Here is a 17,347-nt window from a genome sequence, read left to right as displayed (position 1 = left end):
AGGGCTCATCATACAAGAAGAGAAACCGTAAGCAACTAGCCGAAGCCCTCAAATCCGTAATTGTTTGAGTGGTTCTGACAACAAGTAGCGATCAGTGCCCCACTGAGGAGGTAAGTAATCTAATTGATAGATTCATGCGGATGAATTCGGCAGCTTGAACCAGATCCTTCTAGCTCTCAAGGTCGTTGACAAGTTAAATCCTGTAGATGTTTCTAAGATTGCTTGTGTAACGGCCCCGTAAATTTAAAATGAAATGTGTATTAAAAATATCAAATACGGAAGCGAAGTCAAAATTTCGATTAACATCCCTTACACTAAAACCAAAAACGTGCTCACAAAATATAAAAAATCAAACTAACTAAAGGAGAAACTCGAAAGTAAAAGCTATGAATATGACTATGGAGTCTTTAGGCGTCCCCTTCGTCGTCCTCCTACGGAACGGGCTCGGGAACAATGTCTTCCTGATATGAAATGATTAAATAAGGAATGAGCTACACTAGCCCAGTAAAGACATCACGATATCTCACCGTCACAGAGGTAAAGGTGGGTAGAAAACACAAAAAGACCAATGGAGCATAATTTACAACAAATCCTTTTATCAATAATAAATCTTTTACCATCCACTTACCTCGGTGAAATTCATAAAACAATATACGAAAGCAATAACATTATCATCATCATGAAATCATATAAACTGTATAACATAATACTTATCACGCCTTTTGTAATTCAATCATTACGCAACATATTTTCCTCATTTACCAGCCCACTAGTATCCATGGGGATCCATAGGGGTCCCGCTACCCGTTAACCCTTAACACTTGAAATCAGATTCCAGGGCCGTCCCCATACCCCGTCCGGTATGGGCGCCAAAACTATAAACCTCATTACCCCGTCCGGTATGAGGGTGAAACGGGCCGTCCCCATACCCCGTCCAGTATGGGCGCTAAAACACATAAGGTCTCCATACCCCGTCCGGTATGAGAGACTACAATCCCGGTAGGGTTCCCTACGGACCCGGTCCGTCCACCATCTCCCAAGATATCTAGTCAGGCTGACCACATTATACAATTATCAATTTACATAATCTTTCATTCTCCTTTTCCTCAGTCAGCATCATCAATTTACATACAAACAAGCAAACAGTAATTTATGCCAAACAAGACAACATACAGCATCGATTTCTCATTCATTCAACCCATAATCAATAAAACAGTAAAATATGCACGCGAAACAATGAAATGAAAACATCAGACCTCATACTGCATTTAAAATTGTAAAATATGCCAAATAACAGTTAACCGACAAACACACTAGACTCGGGCTCCATTAGCGACCTTAAGCAATTTCACACATTCGTTGATTCAAGAAATACCGTTTTATCATTATTGAACTTTAATACCGTGATAGGAAATAGGATGAGGGGTCCTTACTCGTTTCGGGGTCCGAACACGGCTTCACAGTGCGCCTACAGGCTGTCCCTATTTTTCCTGAATTTTTTCTGGGGAACTGAAACGCACTACTAGTACCTGCACGTGTTCCAAAAAATCCCAAATTAGGCCCAGGGCCTCTTTTTGGCCAATATCGTAATTTCGGCACGGCGGCTCCGCCGTGCTTCGGCGACGGCGCCGCCGCAAGCGACGGCGATTCGCCTCGAGTTGGCCGTTTTCGGCCAAATTCAGCCACACTTGCATGGGTCCTTGCGATAAAACAACCCTAGGGCCCTCGGGGGGCCAAAAAATTACGAAAAACTGAAGCTTACCGGCGGCGGTGCTCTCGGGTGCGGCGGCTCTCCGGTGAGGTTCGTGTTTTGGTGATTCGGCTCTGATCAACCTGTAGAGAAAAGAATGGTGATCACGGTGATATAAAAATTGCATCAAACGGAGGCCGGGAAGGGCCTCATCGAAGGCAAAAACCGAGGAGGGACGCGGCGGCGCCGCTGGGTTTCGGCCGTGTTTTTCAGTCATTTGGCCAAGATTTTGGCTCCGATTTGGCCAGGATTTTGGCTCCGATTTGGCCACAGGGGAAATCAGCGTGGAAAAACGAGTCGGGGGTATGAAATTTACCTCGATCGGCGGTCGAAAATCTCTCCGGTGCGGCGGCGGGTGGCGGCGGCCAGCTTCTCCGGCGTCTGGTTCGTCTTCCCCGGCGAGGGCAGGCGGTTAGGGTTTTTGTGGTCAGGTGTGGGGGTTCTATTTATACCCTTTTGCCTTTTGATCTCAGCCGTCCATTTTGATTTAATCTGGGCCGTCCGTTTTTGATTGAATCTGGGCCATCTGTGCGATTGCATCTGGGCCGTCCGTGCGCACACTTGATCTGGGCCATCCGATCGCGCGTACGCGGATCGCCAACGTGGCCCGTCCCCGGTCGACGTGGTCTTGCCACGTGGCAGGTCCTGGTTGGCCAGGACTGCTGACTGGGTCTGCTGACGTGGCGCTCTCTTTTTTTTTTAACTTAATAAAAATATTTAATAATAAAATAATCAATTTTCCAAATTTTCTGGGCGTTACAGCTTGACAAGGAAGAGCCAACTAACAAACGTTTCTTAATTGGTTTAGGAATAGAGAAGGATTGGTTTTCGGAATGTTTCCGACAACTATAACTGATTTGCCATATATGGGTAAAACAAACCCTTACATCTATAATCAATTATGTTACTAGAGCTAGCTATTTCGTCAATTAAAAATTCTTCTTACAATTATTTTAGTTCCTAATTTGCATTGAAAAGTTTGTTTAATATTATTATGCTTATTATATATTTTATATTTTGCGTATTGGATTCTACAAAACCCTTCCCCCTTGTTTGCTTTTTACTCGTTGGTTGAAAAGAAAATTGGTTTCTAATTTTTTGTGGATTCGATCCTTCTTACCACTACTACAGTATTGTTTTATTAATTAACTAAGACTTTATTTTTGGTGGATTGGACATTTATCAAAAATTTTAACATTATCTCAACAAAATTATTTTTTACATTTCAAAGTAAATAACTAAGAAGTTCTTCTGCACAAAGATTAAATTCAAAAAAAAAATTATTTAAAATGACTCATTTTGTACTATGGTTGAAGTCATAAAACTAATAAAATCAACGTTCATAAGAATTTTTTATAAATTAAGTAAAATATCTAATAAGTATAATAAAATTAAGTCCTAAATAGGCATGTATTCTTTATTTAAGAAATCACATTTTAAATAGCCACAATTCTTTATTTCTTTTAAATAGTTTATGATTCTTTATTTTGAGTTCAAAGATTTATAAGTTATAATATAAAATAAAACTTACGTTTTTCACAGCTTGCACAAAATAATCAACCCTACACAATTATTCTCTTCTCACATTGTAATTGTTCTTTACTAATTAGTTAGTCTTCTTGATTGATGCAAACAAAAAGTATCGTGGAAAGTTGGTTACCTTCTCTATGTATTTTATATTATTATCGCTATTGACATATATTTTTATATTACACTATACTTTGAGTAGGATATAAAAAAGTATTTCAAAATTTTCATTAACAATTAGATCATGTTTCTAAGGTCAATTACTCACAAGTCTTTATATATTGGTATGTAAATGCATTATTTAAAGTAGAGATATTATATTAAGATAACTAACAACATTAATATAAAGTACAATCGATGTTTTTGTGTAACGTGGCTTTTTACCTTATGCGTGGTTATAAACTTATATCCTTATCTCAATAGAATTGTATTTTTTAACTTTAAAATAAATAAATGACGAATAAGTTCTTTAGCGCATGGGTAAAAATTTAAAAGTTAATTTTAAAATAGTTGGCGACAATCGAATTAATCAAATCAATGTTTTTAATTATTATATATATATATTAAGTAAGATATCCAATAAATATAATAAAATCACGTCTCAAATGGCAGTAGATTCTTCATTTAAGTTAAAGATTTTAAAAGCTTAAACCACTTCCCAAATATCTATAGATTATTTATTTAAGTTCAAATAAGTTATAGTATTAAAATCTACATTTTCCACGGCCTATATAAAATACTCAACTATATGTCATTTATCCTTCTATTACAATTCAATTTTTCTTCAATTAAACTTAGTTTTCTTGACTGGTGCAGCAGAGAAGTATAGCAAAAAATTAGTTTTTCAAAGCCTACATAACCTCTCAAGTTATATATTATAGATTAAAATCAAGGATACGTACTTAAACAGCATTCATTCGAAGAAAAAAAAAGTTTATTTCCATTTTTCTTAATCTTCAGGCATAAATATAAAATCTAGATATTTGATGTTAATATTTTATACAGTCTAAATCTCAAGTCATAAGGTTTAAAGAAGGAAGCTTTGGAGATGATATGTACCAACAAAATCTTATAGGACCTAAGACCATGTTGCACTCGTTTTCACTCGGTAAGGCATCCCTTGTGCCATTCATACCAACAACCTTTTCTGTTGTAGATGTGTTTTTCTTGGATAGTTTTCTTTATTATAGATTACTAACTATATGGATATCAATTAAAAGTGGTGATAACGTTCGGGCCATTAATTAGAAAATATGATCATGCAATATAAATTTTATGTATAGTCAACATAAAGTCTGAAAGATGAAACTTCCAATCTGCATAATCATTAAGTAAGAGTGATGGTTACAGGAGATTAGAACTGTGCATTATGCATATAATTGATGCAGGTGCAGAACTGACAGTGCTTAAAGCGACACTTGTAGCAACCAAAGTAGACACAAGAGGTGTATTCTGCATTTTAGATCTCTTGTACACCCTCTGCAAATTTTGTGACTTGCTCTTTCTTGTGAATCTCTTGTGCAGGTAATGAACTTGCCCCGATGGAACTATTATTTTCCACCAATAAGCCTTGATCTATTATTTAGGATTACAGTAAGCTTGTAGTATTTGATTTTGTATTTTTATACAAATTGGAGATCTTGTAGGTAATCTTTATACTCATAAAAGTCATGGGACAAATGAAAAATTGAATGACTTTTTACTTCTATACAAAAAGAAGATCTTGTACGTATTCTTTCTACCTATAAAAGTCATGTGATAAATGACAAATACTCAAATAAGTAAATTAAGTCATAAAGTTATATAAGTAATTAGTATCTTAATTGCAGTTTATTTTATCACAAGACTTAATATGAGGAAAAAATTGAGGGTAAAAATTACTTTAGAGGCTAAAAATTGAGGTGAAAATAAAGAGACAACATAATGTGAAGAAAAAAAAAATGATTGTGAGCTAAGAAGAAGACATAACAAATTGATTACTTGAATAGAAAAGCTTCCAAGGAAGATGACTTTTTTATTTTTAATCTCTAATAGACCATGTAGTAGAATAATTTTTTTTTAGGTACAATTATCTTTTAAAATTGTATACAAAGTCAATAATAAGTTAAAACTAACTAAAAAAACTTAGAAATGGATTAAATTAATTAAATTTATAAGATTAGTAATTAGTTAATTTAATATTATAAAGTAAAGTTTGTATGAGTTTACAATTATTTAAAAGGCTTACAAGGTGCTAAATATTATGACTATATAAACCTTTTATAACAGTCGGTTATATACTACCGTATATTTGGTTGAATAAAATCTTTTAATCATGTGATTTATTTACTAATATAAAATAAATAAATATATATTTTCTAACTTAAATAAAGAGAGATAAAAATGAATTAACAATTTAAATACAATTTTTCTAAAATAAAAAAATAAATCTGTACAATTTCAAAGAAAGGAGTATTCTCAATTAAAGTATTTTAAAGAAAATTATAACTTTCTAAATTATTACTATTAGTTTAAATAAACTAAATAATAAAAAGAACTAGAATAAAATATACTTTTGTATAGGTAAAGTAAAATTAGATTATAGATATGCATATGAATAATTAAACCAGGACATAAATTTATTTAGTTTATATAGCATGTATAAGTAAACATTAAGTATAAATAAATGAACAAATATGTGTGTATAAATAAACACGCAAAAAACTATACAGATATATGTATAAAAATATATGGGAATATATATTTAGATACATATAGATGTGTATATGTAATAAGAAAATAAACATATATACGTATATTTGTGTGTATATATATATCTATAAGAAATATAGTGATGGCTTGATAAAATATATACATATATATATATATTTCAACTGTTGTATGTATATATATATATATATGTAGGTATATTATATATATGTGTGTAAATAAAATAAATTAAAAAAATAAAATATAAATAAAAAAAATTAATTTGAGTAGCTTGCCGTAGGAAATGATTAGCACTCAGGGCAGATTGGTTGCCCCTGATTTGCACCACTCACCGTTCAAAGTTGTGGCCAGGACCGAGCCACATGGTGAGTTGTTGTGATGACTGACTAGATGTCAAGAAAACTTGCCATCTTTGCCAGTTGTGGTCGGCCATCCAACATATCAATGGCTGGGACGCCGTGCATGTGTTTAGACGACTGAGATGTTGGTAAATTTAGATAAAGGCTTCCTTCTCTTCACAACTTCGTCTTCATCTTCTTCAAACCCAAAATTCCAGTTAAAGTGAATGAGAGGGGAGGTTGAGAGTAGAAAATAGTAGAGAGAGAGAGAGTAACGCCATAGAACAGAACACGTGTTCTGCGTGAGTATTAGAGGAGAAATTGCTTCTTCTTGATGAGGTGAGTCATTTCTTCCTCTTCTAATTTATTTCTTTTAGTTTTTTGGTGTCTTAAGTATATTTCTATTTGAAAAATTAGCTATTAAATTGTTTCTACAAGTCCCAGAACTTATAATGGTAGTTGCTGCACCTGAACGACATCTTTGTTTAGGTAGGCGTTTGTTCTCCATTCCAATTCCTTTTTTTGTTTCATTTTTCTTTTACAAATTTGTAATCAATCATTAGGATAATGTGTTTAGAAATGTTAGAATTTATTTTTCAGTAGTAAAATAAATCACAAATCCGAATCTAACCTAAAAATATCACTCAACTGCGCATGCATAGTTTACTGAATTGCAGAGAAGAATAGTCAAAATTTCAACAATTCTTTCCATTTAGCTTATGTGTTGTGCATTTATTAGGTAAAATGGATAATATTTTAGATTATTCAAAAAATGACCTTTATAAATTAATTTGCATATGGTGAACTTTTTCAAAAATTAAAATTAAGCAGTGTTTTAAATGGATAGATGGAGTGTCATTTACATTTTTTTTGTGATTTTTATTTACTAATTTAATGAATTTTAACATTTAATTATTATATTTATGTAGAACAAATTAAATAATTAATAATTATTAGTAAAACTAAGAAAAAAGGAAATAAAAATAGAAGTTGATATGTTTCTGATCAGAATGTCGGGCACCAAAGTGCCCTGTGGTTATGCCGTGCTGTTCTGCAGTACTAGTTCACGGAAGGAAAATTTTTTCAGGCACCCATAATGGCCTAGGACTTCTGGCGTGGTGTAGAAATGCATATGCCAAGTCGGAGGGTGCAGAGATGATCCGGGCATCTGTGAATGCCAAAGATGGAAAACTGGCAGTGTGCAATAGGCCAGCTGCTCGTGCTGGTTCGACCGGCATGAAATCATACCGAGGAGCCTTCACGGAAGCCCACTAGGCCAAGGGCCCAGCATGGGGACTTTCCCATTGGCTGGACAGTTGGAGATGTTGAGATCTTTGGGAAGAACCACGAAAGAAAATTTAATAAAAATGGGGAAAAAATAGAAATTTGTAAAAGTTAAATTGTAAAATCGTGTAAACTATATTATGAGATGAAATTTTGATAAGGTAATTGTGATGGTGGCATTAAAATAAAAATAAATTATTCATGAGCTTATGTTTTTCGGTTTTTTTTTGTTTTGTTAATAATTATTTATCATTTAATTATTACTAAATCAATGTAATAATTAAATATTAAAATTTATAAAATTAATAAATAAAAATTAACACAAAAATGCAAATAACACTTACTCACTTTATCCATTTAAAACACCAATTAATTTTGATTTTTAAAAGAATTTATCATATATATGTAAATTAATTTATAAAGACCATTTTTGTATAATTTAAAATATCAGTTATTTTATCTGATAAATGCACAAGACATAAGTTAAATCACATAAAAAAATTATTAAAATTTTGAAGATTTTTTTCTGCAATTCATTGTGATTGTGCATGCAAATGCAAAGTTGGGTGATGTTTTTAGGTTAAATTCAAATTTGTGATTTGTTTTTCTACTTGAAAATAAATTTTAACATTTTTAACACATTCTAATGATTGATTATAAATTTGTAAAAGAAAAACGAAATAGGAAAGGAATTGAAACAGAAAAGAGACGCTTATGTGAACAGAGTCATTGCTCACGTGTAGTTCTTGGACTTGCAACAATAATTTAAGAGTTAATCTTCTAAATATAAATGGTCTTAGAACACCAAAGAACTAAAAGTAGCAAATAAGAAGAGAAAAAAATAATTCACCTCATTAAGAAGAAGTAATTTCTTTTTTGATACACATACAAAACACGCGTATTGTTCTGATGCGTCACTCACTCTCTCTCTACTATTTTATGCTCTCAACCTCTCCTCTCACTCACTTATTTAACTAGAATTTTTTGTTTGAAGAAGATGAAGATGAAGTTGTGAAGAGAAGGAAGCTTTTAACTAAATTTAACCCATCATCTCACCGTCTAAACGCATGCACGACATCACAACTTTTGATATGTTGGATGGCCGACTACAACTGGAAAAGATGGCCAGTTTTCATGACACCTAGCCGGCCATCACAGCAGCTCACCATGTGGCTCGGTCCTGGCCACAATTTGGAATGGTGAGTGGTGTTAAGTTAGGGGCAACCAATCTGCCACTGAGTGTTGATCATTTCCAGCAGCAAACTATTCAAATTAATTTCTTTTATTTGTATTTTAGTTTTTAAAAATTTATTTTATTTACACACATATATATATAATATACCTATGTTTTTTATATATATATGCATACAATAGTTGAATATAGATGTCTATATATATATTTTATCTAGACATCACTATTTTCTTAAAGATATATATATACACACAAATACATATATAGGTGTTTATTTTCTTATTACGTATACATATCTACATGTATCTAAATATATACACACACAAATACATGTATATATATATGTTTATTTTCTTATTTCATATACATATCTATATGTCTCTAAATATATATTCCTCTCTATTTGTATAACACTTTTATATATTTTTAAACATATATATATATTTGTTTTGAATGTTTGTTTATACACACATTTGTGTTTATTTATTTATACTTAATGTGTAGTTGTACATATTATATAAAATAAATTAATTTATATCTAAGTTTAATTATTTATATTTATAATCTAATTTTGGTTCACCTATATAAATGTATATTTTTTTTAGTTCTTATTATTATTTAATTTATTTAAAATAATAACAATTTTAAGAAATTATAATTTTTTTTTGAAGTATCTTAATTGAGAATAGGCCTTTCTTTGAAATTGTACAGATTTATTCTCCTATTTTAAAATAATTGTATTTAAATTGTTAATCTATTTTTATTTAAATTAGAGAATATATATATTTATGTTACAAAAAAAATATTTTAAAATTTTTATTAACAATTAAATCATTATTTTGATATTAAATTTTAATTAATTTTTATATATTATCATGTAAATATATAATTTAAGCTAAAATATTGTATTAAAATAACTAATCACATTGTTGTAAGTATAGTAAATTTTTTAAAAGAAACAAATAAATATATTATATTAATTAATAAAAAATTACGTAATAAATGAGAAAAACAATGAGAATATAGAAATGAAATAAAAAATTTAGCATGTTGATCAAGCCTTCATGCATAATAAAAAAAAAATTAATGATCACATTTTTCATGAAGTAAAGACTTTTGAACAAATGACTAGTTAGAGAGCCTTGTTGTCCACCACATTCATGCCCTAGAGTCTCTGGAGATGCGGTCGCTAATACCATAGGGATTTCTGTACTATACAGTAGAAGATGACACATACATCCAGATTCCAACTGAAAGTGGTGATTAAGCTTGGGCCGTTAATTAAAAAACATGATCATGCATTCTAAAATTTACATACAGTCAACATAAAGTCTGAAAGATGAAACTTTAAATATGCACAATTATTAAGTTAGAGTGATGATTAGGGGGGATTAGCGTTGTGCATTATGCACATAATAAATGCAAGTGCGGTATTGACAACCCCTCAAAAAACAATTGTAGCGACCAAAACAGACATAAGAGGTGTATTATGCATTTTGGATCTTTTGTACACACTCTGCAAGTCTTTCGACTTGCCCTTCCTTCATGAGCATCACAGTTTATCTTTTAGAAACACATATATACACATTACTCAGCATAACATGTAGTGGATTTGCACAGAAATATATACATATACAACCAATAATGATAAAGATTTATTTCTCATAAGGCCAGTCGGGACACCTCCACCTTTTTATTAGCCAAAGTATCATGGTCGAGCTTGTAATCCCTAATAGTACAGAGGTAAAATTGTCGGTCTTTTTTACACCTTGTGTAGGTAATGAACTCGCTTCGATGGAACTGCTGCTTTCCACCAATGAGCCTTAATATGTTATTTAGCTTTACAGCAAGTTTGTAGTATTTGATTTCGTACTTCTATACAAATAGGAGATCTTGTAGGTATTCCTTATGCCCACAAAGACCATGAAACAAATAAAAAATTGAATGATTTTTTACTTCTATACAAATAAGAGATCCTGTACGTATTCATTCTCTCTATAAAAGTCGTGTGACAAATGACAGATAGTCAAACAAATAAAGTAAGTTATAAAGTTATCAAAGTAATTAGTATCTTAATAGCAGTTCATTTTAGCACAAGATTTAACGTTTTGGAATAGTACATATTGAATTGTTAATTGTATCTCTATGCCACCAATCTTACCTGCTTAATATTGATTGATAATTTCCTTTTTTATATATTTACGTACATCTATTTATATATAATATGAGAAAAAATTTGAGATTAAAAATTAGTTTTAAGGGTAAAAATTGAGTTGAAAATTAACAGACAACATCATGTAAAGAAAACAAATGTTTACTGTGAGCTAAGAGAAAGAGAGAACAAATTAATTACTTGAGTAGAAAACTTCCAAAGAGGATAAATTTTTTATTTTTAACCTCTAATAGACCATGTGGTAGAATAATATTTTTATGTATAATTATCTTTTAAAATTTCCTACAAGGTTACTAATAAGTTAAAGCTAACTCAAAAAACTTACAAATGTATCACTTTAATTAAACTTATAAGATCAGTAATAAGTTAAGTTAATATTACAAAATAAAGTTTGTACTAGTATACAATCATTTGAAAGACTCATAAGGTGCTAAATGTTGTGACCGTAACAACCTTTAGTTTATGGTTTAAAATGTAACAAACCCTAACCTATAATGGTGGTGGCGTCATGGTTTAAACTATAGATCATCACAACCATCTTCACTTCAAAAAACTTCCTAGATTTATTCAGCTAAAATGTTCGTTACACGTGTATGTAAAAAGGAGCAAAACTTTCTCCACATGCTTAGATATCGAGCGTGCATATCTTATATCATTCATACTATAATCTAGAGAGTAACATTAGTGTATTTACACATGTATGTAAAAATTTAACTACTGTGTCAGTGTGTGTAACTTAGTGTCAATGCTGTCTATTTTCTTTTTATATTTCCTTATATATTCGGCTCCACTAGTTGTAATTCTTGTACTGGTTCATCCTTTCTTGTTCCTTCCCATGTCCCATCATTTGTTTCCCTGTGTGCATGCACCTCACATGTGCTTCCAGTTCTAATATCAAGCGAAATGCCCAGTTACCTCGACTCACGCCCAGATGAACGGATCGCTCACTACACCTCTGTTTTCATTGTTTTACTATTTAAGATTCACATGATGACACTCTTATCATGTGGTAGAATATAAATGAATGCACGAAAAATATTAAACAAAATACTCATGTGCCACGACTCATGTCGGCGAATGAATTGGTGGACCGTGTCTCCGGTCGCATGTAACATTTAACGCCCCGTTCACAGAAAGATGGGTGCAACACGAGAACTTTCCAAGAGGTCAATCATTTTAGTACTACTCTCACCCAAACATACTTAACTGCAGAGTTCTTATGGGATTCGATGCATTAGTGTTGGCCTAATTGCACTCGTCCCATTCCGCATTGTAAATGCATGTGCCCCTTCTCCTTCTCTCCCCCCTCCCATCGTTTATATCATTGTATTCGCACACCTCACATCTGCTTCTAGTTCTAATATCAAACGAAATGCCTCGGTGCCTCGACTCACACCCAGATGAATGGATTGCCCGTCGCACCTCTGTTTTCGTTGTTCTACTAATTAATATGCTCATAATGACACTCTTATCAGGTGGTGGAGTATAAAAGAATGCACAAAAAATATTAAACAAAATGCCCCGGCGCCGCGTCTCACGCCAGCAAACTGTGTCTCCAGTCGCGCATAACGTTAACGCCCCGTCCGCAAAAAGACAGGTGCAACAAGAGGACTTCCTAGGAGGTCAGCCATCCTAGTACTACTCTCACCCAAACATGATTAATTGTGGAGTTTTGATGAGATCTGGTGCATTAGTGTTGATATGATTGTACCCGTTCCATTTTGGGCTGCAAATACATATGCCCCTTGTCTTTCCCTTTCATTTTCCATCATTTGTTTCGTGGTGCGCACATACTACACCTCTTCTTCTAGTTCTAATATTAAGCGAAATGACCTGGCATCTCGACTCATGCCCAGATGAACGTACCGCCCACCACACCTCTGTTTTAGTTGTTCTACTATATAAGATACTTGTAATGACACTCTTATCATATGGTGGATTATAAATGAATGCATGAAAAATATTAAATAAAATGCCCCGGCACCACGACTCACATTTGTGAATGAACCAGTGTACCATAGCTCCGATCACGCGTATTGTTTAACACCTCATCTGTAAAAAGATGGGTGCAATACGAGGACTTCCTAGGAGGTCACCTACCTTAGTACTACTCTCACCCAAACAAACTTAACTGCGTAGTTCTAATGGGATCCAATACATTAGTGTTGGTATGATTGCACCCTTTCTATTTGGAGCTACAAATACATATACCCTTTTTCCTTCTCCCCCCCCTCCCGTCATTTATTTCGCTGTGCATGCACATCGCACCTCTACTTCAATTTCTATTATCAAGGGAAATGCCCTAGTGGCTTGACTCATGTCCAGATGAATAGACCACCTGTCGCACCTCGTTTTTCATTATTCTACAATGTATGATGCTCATAATGACACTCTTATCACGTGGTGGACCAGAAAATGAATGCACAAACAATATTAAATAAAATACTCTGGTGCCACAACTCATGTTTGTAAATTAACCGGTGGACTATGGCTATGGTGTGCATAACATTTAACGCCCCATCTGCAAAAAAACGGGTTCAACACGAGGACTTCCTAGAAGGTCACCCATCTTAGTGTTACACTGTCGCACACACCTCACCTCTATTTCTAGTTTTAATATCAAGCGAAATACCCCGGCGCCTCGACTCACACCCAAATGAATGGAATGCCTGCCGGACCTCTATTTTCATTGTTTCACTATGTAAGATGCTCGTAATGATACTCTTATCACGTGGTGGATTATAAATGAATGCACGAAAAATATTAAGCAAAATGCTCTGGCATCGCGACTCACATTTGCGAATGAACCGATGACCGTGGCTCCGGTCTTGTATAACATTTAATGTCATGTCTGCAAAAACATGAGTGCAACACGAAGACTTTCCCGAAGGTCACCCATCCTAGTACTAGTCTCACCCAAGCACGCTTAACAGCGGATTTCTGATGGGATCCGGTGCATTAGGGCTGGTATGATCACACCCATCCTATTCTGCGCTGCAAATACATATACCCTTTCTCGTTTACTCCTCTCTCCCATCATTTGTTTTACTGTACACGCATATCGCACCTCTGCTTCTAGTTCTAACATAAAAAAAAATGCCACGTGCGGCTCGACTCATGCCCAGATAAATGGACTGCCCACCGCACCTATATTTCCATTGTTCTATTATGTAAGATATTTGTAATGATACTCTTATCACGTGGTGAACTATAAATGAATGCACAAAAGATATTAAGCAAGATGCCCTGGCACCGCGATTCACGTTTATGAATGAATCAGCGGATTGTGACTCCAATCGTGCATAATGTTTAACGCCCCGTTTGTAAAAAGACGAGTGCAACACGAGAACTTCCCAGGAAGTGACCCATCCTAGCACTACTCTTGCCCAAGTACGCTTAACTACAGATTTCTGATGGGATCCGGTGCATTAATGCTGATATGATCGCACTCATCCCTTTCTTTACTGCAAATATATATACCCCTTCCCGTCATTTATTTCATTGTGCGCGCGCACCGTACCTCTGCTTCTAGTTCTAATATCAAGTGAAATGCCCCAGCGCCTCAACTCATGCCTAGATGAATGGAATGTTGGTTGCACCTCTATTTTTGTTTTTCTATTATTTAAGATGCTCATAATGACACCCTTATCACGTAGTAGATTATAAATGAATGTACAAAAAATATTAAGCAAAATACCCTGGCATTGAGACTCACATCAGTGAATGAACCGGCGGACCGCGGATCTGATCGCACGTAAAGTTTAATGCCCCGTCCAAAAAAAAGACTGGTGCAATACGAGGACTTCCCAGGAGGTCACCCATCCTAGTACTACTCTCGCCCAAACATGCTTAATTACGGAGTTCTTATAGGATCCAGTGCATTAGTGCCGATATTATCGCACCCATATGCCCCTTGTCCTTCCCTTCTTTACTTCTAGTTCTAATATCAAGTGAAATTTTCTGGCACCTCAACTCACGCCCAGATGAATGGACTGCCCGTCGCACCTCGTTTTTCATTGTTTTACTATGTAAGATGCTCATAATGACACTTTTATCAGGTGGTGGACTATAAATAAATGTATGAAAAGCAAAATACCCTGGCACTGCGCCTCACGCCGGCAGACTATGGCTACGGTCACGTGTAAATTTTAACGCCTCATCCACAAAAAGACTAGTGAAAGGCGAGAACTTTCTAGGAGATCACCCATCCTAGTACTACTCTCGCCCAAGGACCCTTAGCTGCGGAGTTCTTATGGGATCTGGTGTATTAATGCTGGTATGATCGCACCCGTTTCATTATGCGTTGCAAATACATATAATAGTTCTCTTTCCCTCCCCCCTCCAATCATTTGTTTTGCTATGCGCGCACACCACACCTCTGCTTCTAGTTCTAATATAGAGTGAAATGCCCCGGTGTCTCGTCTCACGCCCAAATGGACGGACGACCTGTTGCACCTTTATTTTCATTATTCTACTATGTAATATACTCATAATGACATTTTTATCTCGTGATTGACTATAATTGAATGCACAAAAAATATTAAGCAAAATGCCCCGGCACCGTGACTCATACCGGTGGACTGTGGCTCCGATTGCGCATAACATTTAATGCCCCATCCGTAAAAAGAAGGGTGCAAAAAGAGAACTTTTCAGGAGGTTACCCATCCTAGTACTACTCTCATCCAAGCACATTTAACTACGAGATTCTTATGGGATTCGGTGCATTTATGCTGGTATGATCGCACTTGCTTCATTTGCGCAATAAATACATATACCTCTTATATTTTCCTTCCCCTTCCCATCATTTGTTTCGCTGTGTGTACACACTGCACCTCTACTTTTAGTTTTAATATCAAGGAAAAATTCTCGACACCTCGACTCACACCCAGATGAACAGACACCCGCCGCACCTTATTTTTCGTTATTCTACTATGTAAAATGCTCGTCATGACACTCTTATCACGTGGTAGATTATAAATGAATGCACGAAAAATATTAAGTAAAATGTCCTCGAAGCGTGACTCATGCTGGTGGACTGTGACTCCGGTCGTGCATAATGTTTAACGGGCCTCTACAAAAAGAAAGGTACAACAAAAGGACTTCTTAAGAGGTCACCCATCCTAGTACTACTATCACCCAAGCACACTTAACTGCGGAGTTCTAATGGGATCTGGTGCATTAGTGCTGGTATGATTGCACCAATCACAATTTGTGCTACAAATACATCTACCCCTTCTCCTTCCCTCCCCTGTCCTGTCATTTATTTCGTTGTGCGTGCACACCGCAGCTTTACTTCTAGTTCTAATATAGAGCGAAATGCCTCAGCGCATCAACTCACGCCCAGATGAATGGACCGCTTACCACAATTCTGTTTTTGTTATTCTACTATGTTAGATACTCGTAATAATACTCTTATCTTGTGAAGGACTATAAATGAATGCATAAAAATTATTAAGTAAAATGTCCCGGCACTGCGACTAATGCTGACGAATGAACCAGAAATTCATGTCTCCAGTGGTGCGTAACGTTTAACGCCCCATCTGTAAAAAAACGGGTGCAACACGAGAACTTTCTAGGAGGTCACCCATGCTAGTACTAATCTTGTCCAAGCACGCTTAGCTGTTGGAGCTCTGATTGGATCTGATGCATTAGTGTTGGTATGATCGCACTTGTACCATTCTGCGTTGCAAATGCATGTGTCCCTTCTCCTTCCCTCCCCCTCCCATCATTTGTTTCGCTGTGCGCGCATATCTCACCTCTGCTTCTAGTTCTAATATCAAGCGAAATGCCCCAGCACCTCGACTCACGCCTAGATGAACGGACTGCCCGCTGCAACTCATTTTTCGTTATTTTACTATGCAAAATACTCGTAATGACACTCTTACCACGTGATTGACTACAAATGAATTCACGAAAAATATTAAGCAAAATGCCCTGGAGCTACAACTCACGCCTGTGGACTGTGGCTCCAATCGCGCCTAACGTTTAACGCCCCATCCCCAAAAAGACGGGTGCAACACGAGTACTTCTAAGGAGGTCACATATCCTAGTAAAACTCACACCCAAGCACGCTTAACTGTGGAGTTCTGATGGGATCCGATACATTAATGCTGATATGATTGCATCCGTACCATTCTGCATTATAAATACATGTACCCCTTTGTCTTCCTTTCCCTCTCCTTCTAGTTCTGATATCAAGGGAAATGCCCAGGTGCCTCGACTCACGCCAAGATGAGCAGCCTGCCCATCGTACCTCTATTATTATTGTTCTACTATATAAAATACTCATAATGATACTTTTATCACATGGTAGGCTATTAATGAATGCATAAAAAATATTAAGTAAACTACCCCGGTGCCACGACTCACGTCGG

The 17,347-nt window shown here is 35.1% G+C and overlaps 1 long non-coding RNA gene and 6 pseudogenes across 1 annotated transcript; 1 reads left to right on the top strand and 6 right to left on the bottom strand.

Moving 5' to 3' along the window:
- The first annotated feature begins 6,223 nt into the window (after nt 1–6,223).
- LOC148268542 (uncharacterized) lies at nt 6,224–7,813 on the top strand. The gene is made up of 2 exons (XR_015817501.1): nt 6,224–6,663; nt 7,412–7,813. It is a non-coding gene; the product is annotated as an uncharacterized LOC148268542 (long non-coding RNA).
- Nucleotides 7,814–13,036: 5,223 nt separating this feature from the next.
- On the bottom strand, nt 13,037–13,155 carry LOC148268541 (5S ribosomal RNA; annotated as a pseudogene).
- Nucleotides 13,156–13,835: 680 nt separating this feature from the next.
- On the bottom strand, nt 13,836–13,954 carry LOC148268540 (5S ribosomal RNA; annotated as a pseudogene).
- A 351-nt stretch (nt 13,955–14,305) lies between these two features.
- Nucleotides 14,306–14,424, bottom strand: LOC148268539 (5S ribosomal RNA; annotated as a pseudogene).
- Nucleotides 14,425–14,758: 334 nt separating this feature from the next.
- LOC148268538 (5S ribosomal RNA) lies at nt 14,759–14,877 on the bottom strand (annotated as a pseudogene).
- Nucleotides 14,878–15,601: 724 nt separating this feature from the next.
- LOC148268537 (5S ribosomal RNA) lies at nt 15,602–15,720 on the bottom strand (annotated as a pseudogene).
- A 335-nt stretch (nt 15,721–16,055) lies between these two features.
- Nucleotides 16,056–16,174, bottom strand: LOC148268536 (5S ribosomal RNA; annotated as a pseudogene).
- Nucleotides 16,175–17,347: the final 1,173 nt, after the last annotated feature.

Source organism: Carica papaya, chromosome 3, assembly GCF_054855325.1.
Source record: "Carica papaya isolate Zhongbai chromosome 3, ASM5485532v1, whole genome shotgun sequence".
Taxonomy (NCBI): Eukaryota; Viridiplantae; Streptophyta; class Magnoliopsida; order Brassicales; family Caricaceae; genus Carica; species Carica papaya.
The sequence above is the reverse complement of the archived record's forward strand: the minus strand, read 5'-3'. Positions and strand labels throughout refer to the sequence as shown.